At 41.0% G+C, this 13,452-nt stretch overlaps 1 protein-coding gene across 1 annotated transcript in view; it reads left to right on the forward strand.

The window, feature by feature from the left end:
- The first annotated feature begins 9,887 nt into the window (after positions 1-9,887).
- The window catches only part of usp6nl (USP6 N-terminal like), a 71,466-nt gene continuing 67,901 nt past the window's right edge, over positions 9,888-13,452 (forward strand). Inside the window, exon 1 of the mRNA XM_080421550.1 lies at positions 9,888-10,116. The gene's annotated coding sequence lies outside the window, so the exon portion shown is untranslated. The remainder of the gene's footprint in view (positions 10,117-13,452) is intronic.

Below are 13,452 nucleotides of genomic sequence, written 5' to 3' on the forward strand. Positions count from 1 at the left end.
TTGGCTGATGTTTCTTACTGCTGTCCCTGATAAGGAAACGGCTGCTACTGACCGGCGTTAGTGTTCCCTCATCAGGGATTGGCCCATGTTGTCTTTCCTCCTGTGTTGCACGCTGTTCTGGGTGAGGCCTGTCCACTACTGTATGTCTGTGTCCAACTCACTGTATCTACTGCATCCCTAGCAGAGAGAGAGAGAGAGAGAGAGACGGAGACTTCCATTCACAGATACCTGGTCTCTTACTGTTAGTTTAAACCGGCTCCAGTAGGGTGTTACTGTTTACAAAAATGATATACACACAGTTCTATATATTTTTTAATCTTACTGTGTGACTGTCCATCTGTGAATATACACAAGTCAGATTTGCACTCGCCGAAAGATTGTGGCCGAGGGACCTGCGTGGCACTACGTGCTCTCTGGTACATCAAGGGTGGTATTTCTTTAATCGGCGTACCAGTCAACCAAGTCTATTATTAAATATTGATTGTGGGGTTCAGACAGGGCATGCAATAAACTGCCTTCAGCCTATAGAGCCTAACTGTGATGATATTATGGTATTACTGTCAACATGTGACCTGTAATTGCAGGAAATGTCTGCTGTGGCTGCTTTTCGGCATTATTTCTTTCAGTTTCCTATGTTCTTTTTTCTTTCTTTTTCCCTATCACAGGGTTACTATATGAAACGCTGAAGGGGCCAAGAAGTTATATTTTGTAATATATAGTGGGTTATAGGCTACTTTCTGCCTGAGTGTGTACTATTAAAATAAATCCAGTAGAAGTTAAAACACAAGCACACACAGAAACACACATATTATACCCATACACATGGGTATATCCAGTAGACTAGAGCGATATGACATTGACCCGTCTTATCAAAGGAACAGGTATGCAAACACTCTCTAGAAGAAGATGTTAGTCACTGCTTCACCGTTCCACTGGGATAATCCTGTGTCTAATGTAAGTTCTATAAATAAGATACTAAATCCTAAAATCACCATGTTTCTTGGGGTTGAATAATGCAAAAGTCAAACATAAAGGTAGAGAATGAATGACACATAAAGCACAAAAAAATGAATATCCATGTTGGGTGGATATATATTCATTTGTACATTTTGCAGTGAGTGAATGGCAACTAAAATGAATTAATGTAAAGAATAGTAAAACATATAGAACAGATGGTTCTGTTCTACAATATGTTAGCAGTAGGCCTACTGTAGGTATTTCATGCAATATAGAGGCTGGTCGTGTATTGCACGCAGGTAACATAATACTGTTCAGCACATTAATATATTACAAGGAGGACAGTGGGGTATTTGTATTGTGTTATGTGAATAGTTTGAAGGCGCAATACCAGTGCACCACTCAGCAGACTGGTCTATTATTTAAACATCCAAGTTAGGGAAGAAAACTCAACATGCCGGAGGAGGAAGAGGGGGGGGGGAGAACACACATAGATGCATCGCTCTAAAATCTTTGCGATTCCCTGTGGTGAGTGAAGCATCCTTCCTGCAACTACAAGGTACGTTTCTCACACACAGCAGCGCACACACCGCAAGGAGAGATGAAGGGATGAGGGGAGATACAGAGGACAGGAAATTGGTCAAATAATAGAGGGAGGCGATGGGTGGTTTGATGAGGCTAATTAAGATTAACTGCCAAGAGAGGTGGATGCTCGACTGCTCCGCCACGCCACCTCTGCTGAGTGACTCGGAGCCGCATGTCCCAGGAGGGCAGTGGTTCTCAACATTTCTTTCGTGGAGCCCCCCCCCCCCTTCTTACATCTGACACAGGCTGAGAGCCCCCCCCCCCACACACACACACACACACACACACACTGGCGCACACGCACGCGCACACAGACACACTTTTGCGTTTTTGTTAAAGGTTCTATGACATTCATTTTCACTTTTTTTATTTTTTAAGTTTTTTGGGGGGTTTTATGACCTCAATTACACCCAAAAAATCTGAACTTTGAACATTCAGTGGATTTTCTGTGGTCTGGGGGTTTCTGAATAATTAGGCTGAAAAGAAATCTGAGCTTGGCCCTTCGGCAGTGAGGTCACAGCCGATTAATCCCGCCCACTCTCCTCCTCGCCCCTCTCCTCGCCTATCCTTTCCTTCGGGGGGGGCGGAGCAGAGGCGATGATTGACAGGCAAAATCCCTCACCAGCGACACCCGCAGGCAAAGATTTCTTTTTTCATTGCAGTTGAAAAGGCTTTAGAAATGTGAGAGAAAAACACCTGCCATGGATCAATGGAGTGGAATTTTTTGTTAAAACTTTCTATACACATTTGAAGGACCATGACAAAGACTTTTAATGTGTGGTAAAACTGAACGTCATGAAACCTTTAACCACTTAAGAGCACTATATACTTTTTATTTAAATATAATGACTCACAAATGTAAGTTATGATTTTGTGCAACATAAAACAGACAAGGCCTCACGTCTGATCACAACGCCTCCCTGTGATCTTTGGCGCCCCTTCCAAAGGGAGGCCCGGACCCCAGGTTAGGAAAGACTTTTTTTTTCCTCCAGAATGTTCTAATCCATGCTTAATTTATGCTCCGTTGTATAACAGTGTTGCATGCTGAAAATAGCAAACATACAAGCCCCACAGCTCATCGCATGCGTTGTGAGCTTGTAGATCTGCAATATTTTACACAACACCATGGTACGAAGTATCAATCGTGCTTAAAATTGTTTTGTCTCATCGCAAGTCTTTGGTCTGAATTAGGCTTAAAGGTTGGGATATTATTTTATTTGTGTGAAGACAAGTAATGGTTCATTTTTCTTAGAGTTATTTCATGCATGAACGTCATGGATTTCATGCTTGGATTTACAGGACTCTTTGATCCAACATTACGTTACAGAAAATATGAACATAATTAAATAACTTAGCAAAAATGGAGGTCTCCCCATTCATTACAAGGACACCAGTCACCAGAACCAGGGGCATGTGTTTTCAATGAGTATTAACATGGAGATAGAAGTTGAATGAGCTTATATAGGATGGGGGGGGGGGGCGTGTCTGATCTGATCAAATATTAAATGTAAACATTTTGAATCAAGCAAGTTAAAAACTGTCTGGGGTGCACACTCAAGCCTGAGTAGATGTGAAATTGACCCCAAAAGGCTTTTAAAGTGAAATTACCCTTTGATCACAGAATAATAAAAATGCAATCTGACCGTGCTTTTTTTTTCGTGCAGACTTCTCAACAGATTTTGTTTTTAAACAAAACGTGGGATAGATTATTTTTGTGAATTATTTTCTCTTGAAATATAAATATTAACTTTTCTATATCTTGAATTTTTCATGTTCAACAGAGGAACATAACAATATTTCCATATTTATGAGCTGCCTTTATGGTTGTGGATTATGCCTTTTAAAGGGGCTAATTTAAAACAACAACTTTCTTTGTACACACTACCAGTAACAACTGAACTCAAACTTTAAAGGAACAAGTTTTTATCGCCTGCTTTGAATTTCTTTTTTACATTTCCCTGTGGATTTTTACAAAGCTACTGAGAAACTAAAACAACTGAGAATAGAATTCTAAATAAAATCCCTCTTTGGTGCGCAGGTTATTAAATTATAGTGTTGATCAAAGGAAGAACTGCCAGAGTTGTCTTCACAATTTCCCTGTATTCCTTTGAAGAGACAAAATGACTCATTCTACTTTGTTAGACAAATTATTCATTGGATTGTTATGCTTATGTAATGCTTATGCTTATACTGGCAGTATGAAAAAGTAAAACATTGTACTAGGCATAGATACCAGGAGGCTATATTTAGACTTAAACATTCAGTATGGCTCTCTTCAAATATTTAGACAATACAATGCTGCCACCTAGTGATTATCGTGGGAAGTAAAGCCAGATGCAATGACCTCTGAAACAAATCCTCACATCTGTGGTTCTCAACCTGTGGGTCAGGGATTTTGGGGTGGTCCCCAGATACAGTTGAGGGACAATTTAAGGACTTTTAAGACCCTTTTAATACCTCAAAGAAGAGAAAAAGATCATTACGGCATCAAAAGTAATCAACAAACTAGACTATAAAAACTGGCCAAACAGTGGCCAAATTGTCACATAATTTTTAAAAAGCTGCCAAATTGTCAAATAATACATTTTTAAAAAGCTCACAGCCCGAGGCGTTGTGAGCTTGTAGATCTGCTATTTTCACAATCTGTCTGTGGAACTGAGTCAAACTAAATGTAATGCCTCAACTCCTACAATTCCAAGTGCTTGTGAAGGTGGGGGGTCCCCAGTTCAAATATGATTATTTTGGGGGGTCATAGCCTGAAAAGGTTGGGAACCACTGCCTTCCATTACTCACTGTAACTGAGCACTTCACAGGTTTTCATCTAGGTCAGTAGTCAGTGGCCTGCCAATACTTCTGACTTCAGTAAGAGACTCCTGAAGTATTGTTCATTTTGGACAACTCAACTCAGACTCTATGGCAAAAGTGAGCATGCTCATGGGTATTACACATCCCACTGATATAGGCCTACAGCCAGGGCCATAATGTTAATACTAAGTAAATACTACGTGGATACTAAGTGAATACTAAGTGGATACTAAGTGAATACTATGTGGATACTAAGTGAATACTAAGTGGACACTAAGTGGATTCCAAGTGAATACTACGTGGATACTAAGTGGATTCTAAGTGAATACTATGTGGATACTAAGTGAATACTAAGGAGACACTAAGTGGATTCGTGAATACTATGTGGATACTATGTGAATACTAAGTGGACACTAAGTCAGGCCCCCCACCAGAAAATCTCCTTATTTTTCACACTCTAATGTTGGCAGGTATGGTCAGTGGTTCTCAACCTTTTTTGAGCTCTGGACCACTAGCATATTTCAAACAATCCTCAAGGACCACCAGCCACCCCATCCCACCTGCCACCTCCCCACGGTAGGCCATATATGAAGGCATAACACATTCATTTCTATTTTATTTATAGTTTTGTATTAATATATAACATTAATGATCTTAAAGGCAGATTTATGCTTAGTTGCAATGCATTGTGAGCTTGTAGATCAGCTTTTGGTGCACGACTCGCCATGCAACAAAGTACATCAAAAGATGATAAGTCACAGATTAATGTATTAATTCATACTTACATCTTGTATTACATTCATGAGTTTGTATGTGCTGGGTTGTATATCAGTCAATGTTGAGTACTTTTATAATTAGGATCATATTGATATCTGGTGCTGGATAGGGAACATAAATGAGCACCTGTCTTAGTTACTCTTAGTGATTATCCAACAAGTGACATTTCTCTGCTCTCTGCCTAGCTGATGAACTTCATGTAAATGGCATGAGTAAAATAACACACAGTGCTTGCCTGAGTGTTGTTGTAGCATGGACCTCTGCTGTGCAGTGTGGGTGGAACTGATTTAGAATCTGTTGTAGACACCACCACCACAATCAGCAGCCTAATAGACCATGAAATCAACACACACAGCAGGGCGAAAACACAGAAATGTAGCCTATCCCTTGCATTGGCCAGTTAACATCGTCAGGTGTAACATTGGGGTAACAAATAGGGTCATAACACCTGGCACTGACATGGTAAGTGGCACTGTATGAAATAATAATACAAAATATCGCATGTTCTGCCACAGAACTATTCCCAGATGGATCTCCAAACAGAACAGAGTGCTCTCTATGGTAAAGAGCTTATTGATTTCGCAGACCAACGCTTCGTTAAAATTGGATGTTTGTTTGTGCGTTCCACGGTGTGCTCCTTAGATTCATTTTCTGATTGAGTGGGGCTGTGCGTCATCGACAACTGACTGGCATGCTCGACAAATGAACACAACAAGCAGCAAATGAATAAATCAATCAACTCTCTCCTTGATGGAATGTCTGCTGTTCTACCAATGCCATGCTTCACCTTGTTGGAGGAAGCCAATATAATAGGCCCACCCAGATACTGTAGATCAGAGGTCTTCCACAGGGGGTCCTGGACCCCTCGGGGGTCCTCAGAGTTACTACAGGGGGGACGCCAAATCTTTGTGTGATAGTATAATAATAAAAAATGCGCTATGAGCTTGTAGATCTGCTATTTTCAAAAGTTCTTTTTTTTGCTAATCTTTGAATATAATATATGTTTTAAACTCAAATCTTTAATCAAAGGTGAACCACTGATATATACGTTTTTCAGAAAACTATTTTTTAAACATGCAACCTTGTATCTGTTGCCTTTGCAAGTGACAAATATCGGCCTTGGTGTCATCCAACACAAGCACTCAATGATACAGTGTGCCAGAGGGCTCACCTCCTGCTCTCTATAAACACTGCTCTTTCTAAAGTAAATACTCTAGCCCGGTGCTGTATCCAGGACTCATTATATACTCTGGGTGTGTATTAAAGTCTTCTCCAGGGGACTGCCTCCCTGCCTGCCTTGCGTTTCATAAATGAAACGCAAAACAGTAGCCTAAACGCAATCAGGTTGAGTTAAAGCTGTGGTGCACATGTGCATTAGATAGTATAGCCTGTGGTGTGTTTACTGGAACTGAAACACTAATAAATAGCGATTTTCAGATCCAGGAAGATTATTTTCTGTTGTTCTGTTCTGTTCTGTTCTGTTGGGCCAACCAGCATTATTATTATTTTTCTGAATTTCTGCCCACAGTGGTCTAGATGACATTTGTTTTTTAACTACAGTATGACATAATTTCTTCTGACATTATAATATGACTTTATAAAGTATTCCCATGTGAATGTAGGAACAGAACTAAAATACAAGCTGAACTCCTTATTGCATCAACTCCTCCAAGGAGCAGGCCAAGTGATGTAGTTGGCAGGATTTTACTGAAGAAAAGGTGAAAAAAGACAATTAGACAATAAGCATAAATTACATTTACAATAATCATTATTAATCATAATCTTTACAATAAACCAAGTCAAGTATACATCATAATTTGTTTTTATCTTACAGGGGTGGCAGGTAAATGGGTGGATAAGATACTGTATTTTTTACATTTTCTCATGCTTTTAACCACTTGAACATTCGCCAAAAATAGCCAATCTACAAGCTTGCGACGCGTTATGAGCTTGTAGATTGGCTATTTTTGGCAAAGAGATTGGTGTAGTGTAGACGGAAAAAGCGGTCCAAGTACAGTTGCAACTCAGGTCTGTTTTACCAAGAATAGAGGGTTTAAGTAACTGTTTAGCTTCCAGCAGGTTACCTAAATACTGTACATAGTTATTTTCTCTTATAGGTTTCCATCTTAAGCAGTTAAGTATTTCTTTCTCACTGGTGTCTTCCATGTGCAGTAACTGGTACTAACACTCCCACTTGTGAAGAGGGGCAGGAGGAACCTAGCCTGGGATCCAGCCTGCTTCACCGAACGTAGTGAAGCAGGCTGGAACTCTTAGAACAGGGGTCTTCAACAGGGCCAAAGGTCAAGTTCACTTAAATGTCTGAAAAACGCACATTGACATGAATCCAACACTGATCATAGTGCTGTCCAACAATTCTATAGAAGCTATCTATGAAATCTTTGAAAAAGTTTAATCTGCAACACAATGTTATACAATATGTAGTGGAGGGTCCCTGCTTCATCTCTCAGCTAGGGGGTCCTTGGGCTGAAAAACGTTTCAGCCCAAGGACTGTCTTAGAATGTTCAACCAGGTGTAATGTGACCAACTATTTCCCTTATCAGGAACAATGTACAAGAGGCATTTTGTACAAACATAGGACATACTTTTATTCCAAACAGAAACAGTACACATGAATTCTATTGGTTAAAAATGCCAGGGCATAAGGTCAGTAAGGCAAGATTACTTGATGAAGATACTAATGTTGAGATTTCTCTGATGAAATGACAAGATACAATGTTGAAGATTACTCTCCTCTGGCTAAGAAAGGGCGAGTCGGCCCCTGCACACGGAACTACTGAACGACTAATAGGGAAAAACGGGGAAACACAGGCCTGGCACTAAACATGCAAAATGAAATGTAAAATATTCAATACAAAAACCATGCAGTGTCAGGGATGACAATACACACCACTAAAACCAAAGGTCCCACAGTGCAGTCCCAAGACAGAAAGGAGGCCAAGTGTATACGGGCGGAGCCGGAGCCAAATGATGAGGAGAAAAAAACACTGTCGACAACAGAAGGTCCTTCTGATTCCTGGCCCCGGCAATGTGTCCAAATGTCCCTGAGCACGACACTTAATCCCTTGACCACTTGGGCAGCAATTAGCTGAGTGAAGCTGAAAACTGAATTTCCCATGTGGGATCAAATAGGTCTAATTATTATTATTACACTCCCAAAATAACTTCAGAAGATATGTAAACACCATCTAACAGCACTAATATTTGCAGACACAATACAAATGACTATTGACCTAACACACACACACACACACACACACACACACACACACACACACACACACACACACACACACACACACACACACACACACACACACACCACTCTGGTACTCACACTCTGGGAATATGAATTACCCCCGACTATTATAGCCTATAGTCATCATGGCAACCACATCAGCACATGCTTGTCTTGGTAGCCACATGTGATTGAAATCCACTACAACAGGTCTAACAGGTGACAAGAATGATGCTTTCATCATCACGAGAAAACACTGCTCCGGCCTTGTCTATTCAACTTCAGACTGTTCCTAAATGTCTCTCCACTGGGTGTGCTGCTGTGCATTATGCATTTAATAACAGTGATACTGACTGCATCTGTCTGTGGAGCACCTACTGTGAAACTAATAGCTAAGCCAGTGGTGGGAAAAGTACTCAAATGTTTTACTTAAGTAAAAGTATCAATACTGCAATGTAGAAGTACTCAGTTACAAGTAAAAGTCCAGAATAAAAAAGTACTTGAGTAAAAGTACAAAAGTATTGGTATCAAAATGTACTTAAGTTGAAAGTACCAAAAGTAGAAAGTACTCATTATGCAGAATGATAACATATATTTTGAAAATAGCAAATCTACAAGCTCACAATGCGTGATGGAACGCATTGTGAGCTTGTAGATCGGCTATTTTCAGATGGCTGAAGTGGGTAATCTGTATGTTTTCTAATAATAATCAAAATGTACAAAGTAACTAGTAACCAAAGTTTGCAAATAATTGTAGTGGAGTAACGGTATAATATTTGCCTCTGAGGTGTAGTGGAGTAGAAGTAAAAGTACTTAAAATTGGAAATACTCCAGTAAAGTAAAAAATACCTCAAAATTGTACTTAAGTCCAGTACTTGAGTAAATGTAGGTAGTTACTTTACACCACAGTTTGCAAGCCTAACTAACATCCATGCTATGTGAAGTGTGTGGAATGGTTACCCAACAAGTTGTTGGATTGGCAACAACACAGACAGTATCAAACAAGGTTGATGTTTAGTTTGGATAATAGAAATGAGAAAGAAGCTACTTTTAATTGTAATCCAGTAAATTCCATATTATACATCTAAAAACATGATTTGATGTTTTGAGTAGGCTGTACAATTCTTTATTGTTATTGTGCATAATGTAATATGTAAATTGCTAAATTACACCTTACATTATGCGCAGTAAAAAGAAATGAATTTTTTTTTTTAAATCCATTTGACTGATTCAAATGGGCAAAGGCATTAGTTTAGATTAGAATGAAAGTTACTTTTGCAACTTTAAGTACATTTTGATACCAATATTTTTGTACTTTTACTCAAGTACATTTTGAAAATGTTTAAAATGTCTAGTTGTTTTTTTGTGGTATCGATAGGCTTTTACTTCAGTAACATTTGTTTAAGTACTTTAGTTTTTCCACCACTGCACTTGATGTGAAGGCGCTGAGAGCAGCAGCCCATCGGGCGGCGCATTTCTACCTGGCGTTGGGCGGCAGGACAGATCAGATCAGATCCATGTCACCACAGCGTCCTGCAGCCAGTCTTTATTTCCCACACACACACACACACACACACACACACAGTACACTTTGAGAAGAAGTGCAGAAGCTCAGGGACTTCCTGGCTGCTACGTTAACGTTACGGGGGACACATTACAATGGATGTTTTCTAGAGCCGCCGCCGCGGCGATGATGATGTGATTAAGGCGGGTTGCGTCGAGCTTTGGAGACCAAGGTGAGGGTTTTTTTCTGCTTCCATTCGCCCGATTTATGAGAATGAAAGTTGACGATGTGGTGGATATTTTGTGCATCAGCCAGTGTAACGTTACGTTACTGCGGGAGGCTTGAATGACGCTTATTGCCGTGCGGTGCCGTTGAGACGTAAGTTTACACACACACACACGCCGGGGTCGCTCGCGCTCCCGTGTGCGAGCCGCGTGTGCGTTTACAGCAGCGGTTGTTTATTTAACGTACTCGGTAATTGTTTTTATTTTTGCAAAACTTTATGCTTATTTGTATTCGCCGAGGCCTAGCCAAACCCCCAGGCAGGCGGCCTCCCCTCCCTCCCGCAGCAGTATCGATGTTGACGCACCGATCCTGGCCTCCCCATTGGCTGCAGCCGTGGCTCCTGCAGCTCCGGTTGGCTGGAGCGCCCCTTCACTCAATTGACGTACTGCCTTGGGTCAGTGTTGCCATGTACGATTATTATAAGCGACTTTTGGCTTGTTTTTGTGTAGTAAATTTGCTTGTAAATATGAATGCCAAAACACAGTCAGTCGCCCCCGGGGTTACGTATTTCTCTCACCAAGTCTGGCAACATTGCTTTGGGGCTTTCAACAATTCTCATCTCTTGTAATTGACTTAAGGACATATCAGTTGTAAATTATCAGTTATTTAACTGTTAAAGTGGGTGGATATCATAACGACGAGTCGCCCGTGCGTAAAATGCGTCTGGGGGGCGCTTCTTGTGTTTCCTATGTTCGATTCATCGATTGTCTGTACCCCCCCCCCCCCTCCCTCCCTCCTCGTGTGTCTGCATCGCAGGAGGGATATAGAGTTACCTTTGTAGCAGTGTCTGTCTCAATGCTTCCTATCCCGCTACGGGATAATGCGGCTTATTGTATTCTGGACTTTACAGTTCGAAAACACAATTCAATTCAATTCAAAAGAGCTGTATCGGCAAGAGAAAACATACGTTTACATTGCCAAAGCAAGTGTCAAAATATAATTAAAACAAAAAAAAAACTGTTTAAGAAAATGGTTAAAGTATATACAGTTCAGCATTGTGTTAAACAGAGCTATGTCACATTGCGTCGTTATATACATGCTATATACAGGGAATAAAGCTTTTTGAAACAAATAGCTGCAATCTTTTGCAGTCAATTTGGGACAATTGGCAGCATTTCTTTCTCAAAACCATTTAAATAGTATACAGAAAAGCCTTTAAAGATTTTAAAATGTGTCTAAAGCAAGGTAGCGGCTCTGTTTATGTGTGCAGTAGAACATTGGTTCTCAAAGTGGGGTCCGGGGACCCCAGGGGTCCTTGAGGGAGTTCCAGGGGGTCCCCAGCTAAATGATGGATAGTTAGGAACCAAATGGACCCTTATGGGTCTGTAACTCTTGAGAGTGTACAAATGGAACCAAATGGACCCGTTGGTTGCATTTGTACACTCTCAGAGTTAAATTAACATTGATTTTACTATATAAATTGGGGTCCCAGAGATAGAAATGCCATTAAATGGGGGTCCGTAGCCTAATGCATGTCAAACTGGGGGTCCTTGAAATTAAAATGGTTGAGAATCACTGCTAGAGCCGTAAAAATCTTCTCTTATGGGGGTCCCTGAGGCATATCTTTTCAAATGGAGGTCCGCGGGCTAATAAGTGTCAATTTGGGGGTCCTTGACGAAAAAGTTTGAGAACCACTGCTGTAGAGGTCTACTCGGTACAGATAGTGCAGGACACTCAATGGTTAGCAGTCCTTAGGGTGGTTGTATTCCATTGGCTAACCTTCTTTTATCGCAACAGTTCACAAATCTTGCTGCTGTGTTCGCACATTGTTGTATTTCTCCCAGTAGATGGTAGACTTTTTCGTTGTTGGTCAAGTTTTCAAACTCACTTTGGGTGTATGTAATCTGTGGGAAGTATGTGTCGCTGATGTCTTGGCATAGTGGGCAGGTGGTTAGAAAGTGTAGCTCTGTGTCCACCATATTTTGTGTGCAGTGGGTGCATAGTCTGTCTTCCCTTGGTAGTCTTGGTAGTCTGTCTGTATTGCAAGGCTGTGTTCACTGAGAGTCTGTACCTTGTTAAGGCTTTCCTTAGTTTTGTGTTGTTCACCATGCTAAGGTAATCTGCCAATATACTATGTTATCTTTTTAGTGCAAGATTCCACTACCAGTGCATTAACATACAGTAGCACTAACCGTGCAGAGTAAAGTTTCCTGCCAGATTGGAATTTGAAATAGGAACAGAAGACAGTCATTGCTGCTGAATATTGGCCCGTGTTTATCTCTGCCCACAAAGACAAAAGCGGCGTAAACGTTGTAGTATGTCATGGTCAAACTATTCGCCTTATCAGCTCTTGTTTGAAACCATTGTTTGTATCACCGCTGTGCTGCTGGCTGCGTTGGTGCTGAGTTGCTTTTCTTCTGTCGCGGATCAGCTCTCCCTCTCTCTGGGTTAGGCTACTCCATATATTATAACTCTATTGGTTACTCCACCAGCTCAGATGTGAAATAGTAACATACCTGGGACACCAAGCCTCCAGGATCAGACGTCACTCAGTGTGAGCACTTCCTTTTTTACAGAGCAGCTTTATGTAGTGTGTTCAATTCAAAGTCTGTGTGTTGTTCGATAGCCTAATATCTTACTGACCTAATGCCATATATATCTATATCTACTACAGTATTTAAGCATGCATACTATGAAAACATTCCTTCTCAACAATAGTTTCAGTCAAGCAGAGATAACCTGCATATTTCTTAGGGGGCAACCCTGATCCTTCAAAGCACTTCTCCAGTGCATGGTGAGTGTGTCTCAGCCCCCTGGCATCTGGTAGTAGTAGACGGTATGGCAATGAAATACCTCTACAGTGCCAGTAAGTTAGTCAGGGTCAACAACAAACACATTGGCTCCTATGTCTCCGTCTCCCCTCTGTTTCAGTCTTTCTCACGTAACTCTCACTCACATTCTCTTGACTGTTATACTCACTCACTCACTCACTCACTCACTCACTCACTCACTCACTCACTCACACACACATTCTCTGAACAGACTGCTTCTACAGCAATTCCGGAAAGAGAGAGTAGTTGAGAGAGCGTTTACTTTATCCCACTGTCCTCTTGGAGTGGAGAATGCTCTCTGAAGAACTCTGGCTCAAAGACAGGTTGTGGCTCATTGAAGCTCTGTAACATAGCAACGGTAACTTAACTATGAGGGGGCACCCTCAGAGCGAAACACACACACACACACACACACACACACACACACACACACACACACACACACACACACACACACACACACACACACACACACACACACACACACTGTCCTCAATACAGGGGCACTGAGA

Source organism: Gymnoscopelus braueri, assembly GCF_963280865.1.
Source record: "Gymnoscopelus braueri genome assembly, chromosome: 23".
In the NCBI taxonomy this organism is placed as follows: domain Eukaryota; kingdom Metazoa; phylum Chordata; class Actinopteri; order Myctophiformes; family Myctophidae; genus Gymnoscopelus; species Gymnoscopelus braueri.